The 8397-nt window shown below is 43.8% G+C and overlaps 1 pseudogene; it reads left to right on the forward strand.

Annotated features, from left to right (window-relative positions):
• The first annotated feature begins 4694 nt into the window (after positions 1–4694).
• On the forward strand, positions 4695–5828 carry LOC117085348 (annotated as a pseudogene).
• Positions 5829–8397: the final 2569 nt, after the last annotated feature.

Consider the following 8397-nt stretch of genomic DNA (forward strand, 5'->3'; position numbering starts at 1 on the left):
CTGCTCAGTCCGCCAAGCTCTTATCTATTGACTCACAAGCGCAGCCTGGAGGAGGAGGCCGCGCCTGACACGCCGGCGGAGCCTTTGCCCGGCGCAGCCTGGAGGTGTGGTGCGGCCGCGCTGGGAGCTGTGTGTGGAGGCTGGACCTGGGCACCCGAGGTTGGGCTGAGCGCAGGAGGTGGGCTCAGGGTTCTCCAGAGCATTCCCCTGAGCTAACCCGCAGGACTGTCTGGCCAGTAGGCACGGGGCCGCGCGGTGACCTGCGGCCCCGAGGCGGGAGAAGCCACTACAAAGGCCGCGCTGGCCCCAAACAGTGGGTCCTTTAAATGTTTTAATTAAGAATAATTAACAGGGCCGGGCGTGGAGGCTTAAGCCTGAATCCCCAGCGCCTGGCGAGGCCGAGGAGGGAGTATCTCTTGAGCCAAGAGGTTCAAGACTAGCCTGGGCAACACAGTCAGACTCCATCCCTACAAAACAAACAAACGAAAATAAAACAAACAGAAAACGAAATTAGCCGGGCGTGGTGGCGTGGGCCTGTGGAGGCTGAGGCAGGAAGATGGCTTGCAACGGCACCACTGCACACCAGCCTGGGCGACAGATCAAGACCCTGTCTCGAAAAATGTCTATGTCCGGGTAAATGTATAGATTTTAAAACTATTTTGAAGGTGGCCTTTTTAATTTTAAACTGACCACTCTGGAGGAGACGCCTGACCCAGAGCGCTTTCCCTAAAGTTCGGTACCCAAAGTGCACTTTCACCTGGTTGGGGTCTCTGCCTTCTGCCAAGCCCTACCTCCTGCAGAGGTGGGCTCCATGGTGTCTGCCGTTCCGCCCCAACTAGAGAACAGTGTAAAGAATTGTCTGCTGGGCGCGGTGGCTCACGCCTGTAATCCCAGCACTTTGGGTGGCTGAGGCAGGTGGATCTGTTGAGGTCAGGAGGTCGACACCAACCTGGCCAACATGGGGAAACCCCATCTCTACTAAAACTACAAAAATTAGCTGAGCGTAGTGGTGGGCGCCTGTAATCCCAGCTACTCAGGAGGCTGAGGCAGGAGAATTGCTTGAACCCGGGAGGCGGAGGTTGTAGTGAGCCGAGATCGTGCCACCACAATCCAGCCTGGGCACCGAGAATGAGACTCCATCTAAAAAAAAAAAAAAAAAGAAGAAAGAAAAGAAAAAGAAAAAAGAATTGTCAACCAGAAGGAGCGGCAATTCAGAAGCACGCTTAAGCCAAGTCCTCAAGACTAGAAAGCATGGAGCAGGGGAGGCGTTTTGAAAGGTAAGGACAAAAGACCGTGGGCATGGATGGCTGAATCCGGGAATCAGCATCGTAATTTGTTGAGAAGGAGGCCGTGCTGTGTTGCCAGTTATTAGTGGGTTTAATTGGTTGATCCACAGCCCTACTAGTGGCCTAACCAGTAGCCCAGGGCCCGGGAGGATTTGCAGGTCGTGTCAGAATTTGATTGCAGTTCCTTCCACTTGGCATAAGGAGACACCATCAGCCTGATTGGGAGGGCCATGGTGAAATGGAGCCCGCCGAGGTGGCGGCGCTGAGCTGACCACGCCACCAACCATAGAGTGGGAGCCTTTCCTGCCCCCTTAACCGCAGCTAACATCAAAAGCACTGGTATGAGCTGTCTATCTGCACTGGAACCTGAGTTGGTCTTTGTCTGTGATTACGATTCTGCTGCGTTTATTTTGCCAGTTCATTATCCAGCCCTCTGAAATCAGGCCTCCCAAATTTAGCAGGTGCTAGGGAGGACCCAGGGAGTGGCTTGTGGGGGCTAGCTGGTGAAACTGCCCTTTCCTTTCTGTTCTGTGGGTGTGATGGTGTTTGAGAAATATGGGGCTATGGTTTAGGTGCACTTCACATGTGCAAAGATGGAGAAAGCACTCACCTACACATTTAGGCTCAGAATATTGATTGAAACATTTTGAATGATCAAAAATAAAATTTTATTTTTAAAGTTTCTCTTTGAGATTTTGCTTAAGTTTTGGTAGATATTCTTAAATTTTAGTGACCTCAGTTTGGGAATTAAGCCAAATATTGTGTCCTTATTATTAGTTATATAGAACTGTGCCTTAGACTTTGTTTGAAACTTCTGCTTCACCTTGACTAATTCATTTTCCATTTCTGGTTGTACAAAATTAACTGACACTTTAATGCTGTGGCCTTTAAATAAAGTACAGTGTGACAAAAAAATACAAATGTTTTCAGAGATAAATGCATTCTTTGACATCTGAGGTTACAGCAAATCTATTCTTCTCCTGCTTGCTTGTTCAGAGTTGTAATATTTGCTTTGGTGTAGAGCTGAAGACATAAATTGGTAACCAGTGGAATTATATAGCTTCGGACTTTATTTATTTTCACCATTTGTTTCACTCATATGCAAATTTATTCCGTAACAGGAGATGTCAATTTAATTATATTCCACAGTACACGGTGAATCATGTATATTTAATCAAGTTGTAAATACACTAGAACCAGATAAGCTCACAAAAATATATCAGCACATGATGGGTAAGTGACTTTTCCCTGAGAAAGCGTATCTGTTTAACCTGCATGATCTCACCGCTTAGTGTTTACTTCTTTAGTCTACATTTGTTTCTCAGTTTTGAGTACAATCGTGATATGAAGAGACAAGTGAAATCACCACAATTTTGTTTTCCAAAATGTGAGACTATGCAAATACTGAAATGAGATTGAATATCCAAAATATCAAACCACAATTATGGCTTTGCTTTACTTTTTGCCCATTTAAGTGACATGTGGCCCAGAATAGTTGGTAGGTATTCCTACCACAACCTTGCTTAGAATAGTGGTTGGCTAAATATAAATTTTAGAGATGAAGTTTGTTCTATACCCGGATGTCAATGTGATTACTATGTCCACTTTACTTTCTTTAAAATACATATTTTTTTTTTACTTTTCACTTTCTTTTTCTTCTTGGTTGATTTATTTTGGCTCAGGGATTTTTTTTCCTTATAATTTCAAGAAATTTTTCTCATGTAAAAAGACATAATCGTGCCAGGTGTGGTGGCTCACGCTTGTAACCCCAGCACTTTGGGATGCTGAGGCGGGTGGATCACCTGAGGTCAGCAGTTTGAGACCAGTCCGGCCAAAATGGTGAAACATCGTATCTACTAAAAATACAAAAAATAGCTGGGTGTGGTGACAGGCGCCTGTAATCCCAGCTACTCGGGAGGCTGAGGCGGGAGAATCACTTGGACCCAGGAGGCAGAGCTTACAGTGAGCTGAGATCGTGACATTGGACTCTAGCTGGGTGAGAAGAGTGAAACCGTCTCCAAAAAAAAAAAAAAAAAGTAACTTTTCCTCTCTCTCTCTCTATATATATAAAAGATCTGGAATACAGAGAGAAGCATAATGCTTTGCAGGTCATAGATGTAATCTTTCTTCTAGGAAAAATTTCTTTCAGATGTGACCAGAATTGGAAACATATTCCCTGCTGTCAGATAGCACTGGCTCAGGAGATGAATGAGGAGGAGCCTACAGGCTACCTCAAGGATAAGCAGCAGCAAAAGGCAAGCACAGGGGTGGCATGCACTCAGACTAGGGCTGCTCCTTCCTGGGCAAGTTTCAGAAACTCACTGACAGTTAGAGCTTGAAGCTTCCATAGAGCTGAATGCCCACGTTTCCCAGATGGGAGAACTGATGCTTAGAAAGGCTGATTTTGGGGCCAGACAGGGGTCTTATTTCAGTATTTCTTGCATGAAACCATTCTACTTTCCATGTTTCTAATTTATGACTTTTTAAAGGTCATTGTAAAAAGGAAATAACATAAACATCAAGTCTGGAGGCTAGTGGTGGGATTATTCACATTTATTTTTCCACTTGACTTGATATTTCAGGAAAATAGTGATGCTTAAGTAATACCAAAATTATCCTGGGAATATAAAAAATAATATATCTGTTTGCATTTTGGTGTGGGATGAGTAGAATCTTGTTTTCAAATTCCTTGTTTGAAAGGCTATTAAGAAGAATAAACTCTCACTTAACAGTTTTCTAATTCCTTGGTGGTATCCTCTGTCCTTTGGTAATGTGAAAGTAGAGCACACTTTTCTATTTTTGTTCCTGCTGCACCCCTCATAAGGTGAAGCATGCATAGAGCACTCCCAGGGTCAGCGTGAGCCCAGCACCGGCTCAGGCTGCCGATGCTCCAGAGTCGGATTCTGCCTTCCACTTAAGTGGCAGCCACAGGTAGACGTGCCCATCACAACCACCTCTGTGCGTTCATAATCTCTGTTTATTCTGCAAGTGGTTTCCACATGAAAAATGGCACAATGTTTCTCAGAATACAACTGCATAAAAATCAACATACTTCAAATTCACAGCAAATAATCAGATAATTGATGAAACTACTTACCCAAACAATAATTGTAAATTATGCCTTCTGAATATATTTGTCATAAACTTGGAGTAAGGAATCCTCACAGGCACAGAACAATTCAAAAAATGCAAAGCTGTTTGTTAAAATACTGGTGCTTTTGGGTAGAAACTCTCATCCATGTCCTGGTAAGGGTTGAAGTTGCACAGGTGTTTTCATTTGTCAAAACCCAGAAAACCATAAGCTTTAGAGTTGTGAATTATGTTGTATTACATGCAACCTTTCTTTTTAAAAATGAGCTGTAAGCGGTCTCCCAGACAGCAGCTCAGCCTCCAGGACTTTCTTCCAGCATGACCAAAGACACCTTTTCACACAAGATGGTAGCAACAAATCATAGGTGCAATCACACCAAATTCACAGAAGATCAATTGAAAATCCTCATCAATACCTTCAATCAGAAACCTTACCCAGGTTATGCTACCAAACAAAAACTTGCTTTAGAAATCAATACAGGAGTCCAGAATGCATGTTTAATGCTTCTAGGACTTTTCAGTGGGTTAGTCTAAAAGGTAAATGTCTTTAAAAATTTTTAATAAAAATTTATAATTTGTAAGTAAACCTTTCTGTTAACAGTCTTGATTAGAGGATTTTAATTATGCTCAGAGATCATACATCTGTATCTTCTTCTATTTCATTTGAAAAGTACCAGTTTTCAATGTCACACCCATAATGAGGCAGAGTCTAGCTCTGTCTCCCAGGCTGGAGTGCAGTGGCACGATCTCGGCTCACTGCAACCTCCAACTCCCAGGTTCAAGCAATTCCCTACCTCAGCCTCTGGAGTAGCTGGGATTACAGGTGCACACCACCACACCTGGTTATTTTTTGTATTTTTAGTAGAGATGGGATTTCACCATCTTGGCCAGGCTGGTCTTGAACTCCTGACCTCGTAATCCACCTGCCTCAGTCTCCCAAAGCGCTGGGATTACAGGCATGAGCCACCGCGCCCAGCCTTTTCTTTCTTTTTTTTTTTTTTTTTTGAGATGGAGTCTCGCTCTGTCGCCCAGAATTGAAGAGCTAGGCATAGATTCCAGAAAAGACCAGAACCTGACTTTAGATTCAAGCCAGAGCCATAAGCAAGATCAACCTGGTGTGGAGTTTCAATGTAGAGCAGCCAGACGGTGTCATATCATCTATAGCACCTCTCAATTACACACTCTTATCAAGGCATTTATGAAAACCCATACCCTGGGATTGATTCCAGAAAACAACTTGCTGAAGAAATTGGTGCTTCAGAGTCAAGAGTCCAAATTTGGTTCCAAAATTGAAGATCTAGATTTCATCTCCACAGAAAAAGAGAACCTGTTGTGTCCTTAGAACAAGAAGCCCAGGGGCAAGATTTCTGAGGGACTTCAAGGTACAGAAGATACACAAAATGACACCAACCTCACTAGCACTCTCATTTCTCTAGAGTCAGAGCATGGTGAACACGGTCAAGTTCAGTGTATTTGATATTATCAACTTAGGCCCCAACTCTCTCTCATAGTCTTTCTGGGAATCCATCCTGCTGAAAGTGCAAGCTAAACCTTCTGAAGATGGTAAAGAACTTGGCTGGGTGTCGTGGCTCACGCTTGTAATCTCAGCATTTTGGGAGGCTGAGGCGGGAAGATTGCTTGAGCCCAGGAGTTTGAAAACAGTCTGGGCAGCATAGTAAGACCCTGTCTCTATTATAAAAAACAAAATAAATAAAAAGGACTGTAGGAGGCCGAGACAGGTACAGGAGGCACCACACTACCCTATTGACACAGCCTGGATCCAGAGTTCAGCAGAACTTGAGACAATGAAAATAAATTTAGTAATAATCATTTTTCAATCATCGCAGTACTTATTGATTTGGACAAAAATCAGTTAATGTCAAACACTTAAAGTGATGCTGCTCTGCCTATGGAGTAGCCATTCTTTTATTCCTGTAGTTTCTTAATACATTTTCTTTCACTTAAAAAAAAAACCTTATAGTTTGATGAAGAATGACATATATACTTCATCTCAAAGAATCTTCTCACACACACTTATTCATTACAAGAGGAAAATCAGTAATTTTGCAACGGAGAAATATGGCCAACTCCACCTTAACCAAGTGGCTTAAAGTCACTGCACCAGTAATGGCACAAACCAATGTGAGATGCTTCCTGACAGGATACACTAAAAAGGGCACAGTCTCTTCTGCATGTTGCTGACAAAAAGTGGGTAAGCTGAAACTGAAACTAATAATTAGGCAATGTCAAGCAAACACAAACTCAGGTTGACAGTCTGCAAAGTAGCATCCACGTACTCTTCAGCAATGGATTGATCCTAGCTACTCAGGAATCTGAGGCGGGAGGATTGTTTGAGGCCAGGAATTCCAGATCAGCTTGGGCAACATGATGAGACCCCATCTCTACAAACACCTTTTTAAAAATGAGTCGGGCTGGGTGCGGTGGCTCACGCCTGCAATCCCAGCACTTTGGGAGGCTGAGGCGGGCGGATTACGAGGTCAGGAGGTTGAGACCATCCTGGTTAACACGTGAAACCCCGTCTCTACTAAAAATACAAGAAATTTACCGGGCATGGTGGCGGGCGCCTGTAGTCCCAGCTACTCGGGAGGCTGAGGCAGGAGAATGGCGTGAACCCGGGAGGCGGAGCTTGTAGTGAGCGGAGATCGCGCCACTGCACTCCAGCCTGGGCGACAGAGCCAGACTCCGTCTCAAAAAAAAAAAAAAAAGAGTCAGGTGTGGTAGTGTGCATCTGTAGTCTCAGTTACTCAGGAGCCTGAGGGAGGAGGATAGTGTGAAAACAGGAGATGGAGGCTGCAGTGAGCTATGATCGTGCTGTTGCACTCCAGCGTACGTGACACAGCGCTTTCCTGTTTCCAAACAACAACAACAAGAAAACAAAAAAATGGATAGAATAATGACAAAAAAAATGGAGAAAAAGTAGGCTGACTCAGGAAATGCTTAGAAAGTGTAGCCCTACCTCAAAGATATTGTGGATTTGGTTCCAGACCACCACAATAAAGTAAATATTGCTATAAAGTGAGTCACACAAATTGTTTTGTTTCTTTGTGAATATAAAGTTATATTGACTGGGTGTTATGGTTCATGCCTGTAATCCTAGTACTTTAGGAGACAGAGGCGGGAGGATCACTTGAGGCGGAGGTTGCAGTGAGCCAAGATGGGGCGACTACCCTCCAGCCTGGGTGACAGAGTGAGACTCTGTCTCAGAAAAAAAAAAAAAAAAAAGGCCCGGCGCAGTGGCTCATGCCTGTAATCCCAGCACTTTGGGAGACCAAGGCGGGTGGATCACGAGGTCAGGAGTTCAAGACCAGCCTGGCCAAGATGGTGAAACCCCATCTCTACTAAAAATACAAAAAATAGCCAGGTGTGGTAGCGTGTGCCTGTAATCCCAGCTACTCTGGAGGCTGACGTAGGGAATTGCTTGAACCTGGGAGCTGGAGGTTGCAGTGAGCCGAGATTGTGCTAGCTCTGGGAGACAGAGCTAGACTCTGCCGCATTATGGGTGTGACATTGAAAACTGGTACTTTTCAAATGAAATAGAAGGTACAGATGTATGATCTCTGAGAGTAATTAAAATCCTCTAATCAAGACTGTTAACAGAAAGGTTTACTTACAAATGATACATTTGCATTAAAAAATGCACTTATTTTTAGACTAATCTGCTGAAAAGTCCTAGAAGCATTAAACAAAACAGAAGCAGAAAGCACCTTGGTGCTATAACTTTGGATTCTCCATATCATCATTCACTACAAGGAACCAAGCTCTTGAGAAATGGCTGCTTTCTGACTGCAGGCAGGAAATGTGCAAATCAATCTAGATCGTCTTGTCATACCGGAAAGCAGGGCACTTTTTTTTTTTTTTCTTTACTATACTTTAAGTGCTAGGGTACATGTGCATAACATGCAGGTTTTTGCATATGTATACTTGTGCCATGTTGGTGTGCTGCACCCATCAACTCGTCAGCACCCATCAACTTGTCATTTACATCAGATATAACTCCCAA

The sequence above is a fragment of the Trachypithecus francoisi genome, unplaced genomic scaffold (assembly GCF_009764315.1).
Source record: "Trachypithecus francoisi isolate TF-2019V2 unplaced genomic scaffold, Tfra_2.0 Contig00543, whole genome shotgun sequence".
In the NCBI taxonomy this organism is placed as follows: domain Eukaryota; kingdom Metazoa; phylum Chordata; class Mammalia; order Primates; family Cercopithecidae; genus Trachypithecus; species Trachypithecus francoisi.